Below are 4,389 nucleotides of genomic sequence, written 5' to 3'. Positions count from 1 at the left end.
TTTTTTTTTTTTTTTTTTTTTTTTTTTCTTCAAATTTGTAAAAAAAAAAAAAAAAAAATCAGTTGTTTTCAATTTTTGTTTTTAATTTTGTTTAATTTGTTTACATTTTTTTTCATTAATTTGTTAACATTTTTTCTTTTATCAGTTTTTGTTTTTAACTTATTTTTGTCATTTTTTCAATTTTTTCAACTATTTTTGTCAATTTCATTTTTAAATTTGTTTTCTTTTTTCCAATTTTTTTTTAAAATTTGTTTTTCATTTTTTCAATTTACTTTTCAAATTTTTATGTTTTTTAATTTTATTTCAACTTATTTCATTTTTCAATTTTTTTTCAAATTTTCATATCTTTTTCTTTTTTTTTTTTTTTTTTCAACTTTTTAATGTTTTTATTTTTGTATTTTTAAATCTTTCAATGTTTTCAATGTTTTCTGTCTTTTTGATTTCTTTTTTTGATTTTTTTGTAAATTTGTTTCAATTTTTCCTTTTTTTCAATTTATTTTATTATTTTTTTAGCTTTTTTTATTTTTTTAAATGCATTTACGTTTTTTTGTCAGTTGTTTTCAATTTTTATTTTTTTCTACTTTTTTGTCAATTTCTTTCTTCAATTTTTTTTTCATTTGTTTCAAATTAGTTTCAATTTGTTTTTCAGTTTCTTTTATATTTTTTCCTTTTTCAATTTTTTTCATTTTTCTTATCAATTTTTTTTTTTTTTTTTTTTTTTTTTTTTGTTCAGTTTTTACCAGTTGTGTGTGTTTTTTTTTAAATATTCTTTTTTCAGTTTTGTTTCTAGCTAAACTCTTTTGATCATATCCCCCAGTGAAATGTGACGTCTGGTCATCTTGTAATTTTTGTCAGATAGTTTGAAACTTGCATACAGTTTGTATCACTTGAAAAAAAAAAAAAGAAAAAAGAAAAGACGTTTTGAAAATTTTGGAACAGTCCCTGTAATTCTGGCTGGGATTATACACTGATTCCAAGACTGTTTGGCTTAACATATTTACAAGTCCAGCACTGTATCTATGCAAGTTCATATAACTTGAAGATAAAAAAAAAATGGTTTCTGCTGTCTTGAACTGAATGGTTGCTATGGGCAAGTTAGTGTATTTTAGTCAAAAGGAAAAAATATTTCAATTTATGTTCAAAACTGAGTCAATCAGTTTCTGAAAAGCCATTAAAAACACTATTTCTTTCATCAACTGATTTTAAAATGGCGGGATGATACTGAATGTCAACATCTTGCCTGCATCAGCTGAAATAGCAAGCGTATGTTCAAAAACTCTTGTGCCATCGTATGTAACTCAGAAATATTAAGATCAGAGCACCTGCCATATGTGTAGCTGGATAATATGTAGCTCATTAGCTTTCCTCGAAATCGTTTAATTTCCTCATCTGCCATTTTCCGTTCATGTTGTGCCATATTAGAGGTTTATATGACAAAGTGAATGTGTTTTCCTTAGTAATACAGTATCGGTTTGCCACAGTATTCATAAACTCAATTTCTGGTGAATATTTGTTGTTTGTCAACTCCATCCCTTGGTAGCATTATCCTGTTTTAGCCTTAAAAGTTTTTGAGTACCTCACTGGTTTTCTCTCCTGTAGCCGAGGGCTTTATTTTCTTTTTTATTTGTTTATTCTCAGGTCCTCTTAGATGAAAAATTGTGGCACTTTTCAGCTTGTGTGACGTTTAAAGAAATACCCTAACATTATACATGAAATGGCCATCTCAGAATTGATTTTGCTAAATTATTCTGATTACGACAAGCAAAAATCAGCATGATAGACAGTTAAAGCACAGCATCATCGTCAGTTATGAATAGCACACAAGTTACTCGATCCAGCTGAATCTTATTGTGCTCATATTATTCAGCGACATTGGCCATTTCATGTAGAATATTATAAAGAAATGCTTATATATACATGTATATATTGACAATCGTGCCAAGCAGGTTTTTATGACACTGATGAGGGAACATTTTTTGGATAAACAGTGGAAAAATATATACTCAAAGCAGATCTTTAATGTTGTATGGGCTATATAAATTCAGCTGATTGTGTTTCAGTTATGGTGTATGTATATATTTCCATTTGGTGTTCTTTTTTTGTTGTATACAGTGTTTATATTAGTTGTACAATATAATTGTTTGCTTTATTCAGGGTTATTGAATTCGCACTTTGGCCGTTCATTCGGTCAAGTGCTGTTTTTGTTCTCTTTGTTTGGGTTGCGTCATGTTCCCATTTGTCTGATTAGAAATAATTGTGGCTTTACATGTAAACTGGGAAATACTCCTTGACGTACACTATAGATCTTGCAAACAGCCAAAACCTGTATCGTTCCTGTTTGCAGGAATTTGCTTGTTGCACAAAACCTAGCCTTGCAGATTGGTTTTTATATTTCCAGATGAAACTCCTGTAAGCTCTTATAGTTTGGAGTTATGTCAAGAATTTGGAAAGCATGTCTTTTTCTCAACAGTGGTCTGTTTGTATTGATGTCTGTCTTTCACTCTTGACATTTGCTTATTCCAAATATTAATTATGATTTTACACGTACATGTTGTACCCCTTTGAATTTTTAGGGACCTTGGCAATTCTTCTTGCCATTGCTTTTAAAACTGGTTTTGCCTTTCACTCTTCCTTAGATGGCCTTTTTATGTGTCATTTGTTTGTTTTTGATATGTCATAAAGATTTTTTGTTCTTTGTGATTCAGAACCAAATTCCATTTGTACAGTTTTGTGTAAAATTGCATGTATATGACGTCTTGAAGATTAAAAAAAAATACAGTTACAAAAATACAACATATTTACTTGTATTGTCTTTGCCACTAACACTGTGATATTACGATGTATTTATGTTCATCATTGTATTTTTTTTTTTCTATTATTTTGGTTCTGTCTGCGTTTTGGTTCAAATGTCAAGGAAACTGTTTAATAGACCACTGTTGAAAAATATATCATTAAAAACATGGATTCAAAAATGTTGTATTATTATGTATTTCATGATGTGCTAAAAAATAAAATGTTTGCCAAATATAGCTAAAATAAATAATTTCACATATTTAAACTGCTCATTTTTTGCTCAAATTATTTGCTCAAAATATTTTATATATATATATATATATATATATATATATACGTCTACTCTAATTTTTACAGATTAATATTTATTTTTGATTGTGTTAACAGCTAAACAGTTTTCAAATTAACATTTTGTTTTTACTATAATAAATATTGTATTCACTTGTCAATGATATAGAATTATGAATAATGTTTATTCTAGGTAAATTCTATATCCATAAATGTATGTGAAGGCAAAACCTTAGGTCTGTTTCTAAAAAAAACTTATTTTTTTTTTATACACTAGTCAAAAGTTTTTGAACTGTTGTTTAACAACTGAAGTTTTGCTCCCCAAGCATGCATTTATTTGAATAAATAATACATCAAAAGCAGTAATATTGTGAAATATATTGACTATTTAAAATAACTGCTTTCTATTTGAATACATCTTAAAATGTCATTAATTCCTGTGATCAAAGTTAAATTTCCAGCATCATCACTCCAGTTCTGAGTGCCACGTGATCCTCCAGTAATCATTCTGATATACTGATTTGCTGTTCAATTTTTTTTATTATTACCAATATTCAAAACAGTTGAGTACATTTTTCAAGATTCTTTGATGAATAGAAAGACCAAAAGAGTCAGTGTATATATTTTTTGTGGGAAATAAAAAAATAGAAATTATTATTATTATTTTTTTTTTTAGCAAGGATGCTTTAAATTGATCAAAACTGATGATAAAGAGATTTATAAAGTTACAAAATATTTCTATTTCAGATAAATGCTGTTCTGAACTTTTTATTCATCAAAGAAACCTGAAAAAAATATATACTCGGCTGTTTTCAACATAATAATAAATGTTTTCGAGCAGCAAATCAGAATGTTAGTAATGAAGTAATTATGCTAAAAATTCAGTTTCGAAATATGGAATAAATTCTGAAATCACAGGAATAAATCACATTTTAAAATATATTCAAATAGAAAACAGTTATTTTAAATAGTAAAAATATTTCAGAATTTTGCTGTTTTTGCTGTACATCGGATCAAATAAACGCAGGCTTGGTGAACAGCACTGACTTCTTTTAAAAAAACATTAAAAATCTTACCGTTCAAAAACTTTTGACTGACAGGGTGTAGCAGTGAAATATATGAAAAGTAAACAGTCATGTGTATTTACTGGCATAATACGAGGGTTATTGGAAGATTAATTTAATTATTTATTTGCACGTTTGAAATGTTTTTTATCATGGTAAGTTAAAAACACGGAAACTTTAATAGTAAATTTTAAAGAAAATACAAAATAAAAGTCCCTCTTCCGGGAATTTAATCGTTCCCCGG

This window comes from Labeo rohita, chromosome 17 (assembly GCF_022985175.1).
Source record: "Labeo rohita strain BAU-BD-2019 chromosome 17, IGBB_LRoh.1.0, whole genome shotgun sequence".
Classification (NCBI taxonomy): domain Eukaryota; kingdom Metazoa; phylum Chordata; class Actinopteri; order Cypriniformes; family Cyprinidae; genus Labeo; species Labeo rohita.
This window is presented reverse-complemented; position numbering follows the sequence as displayed.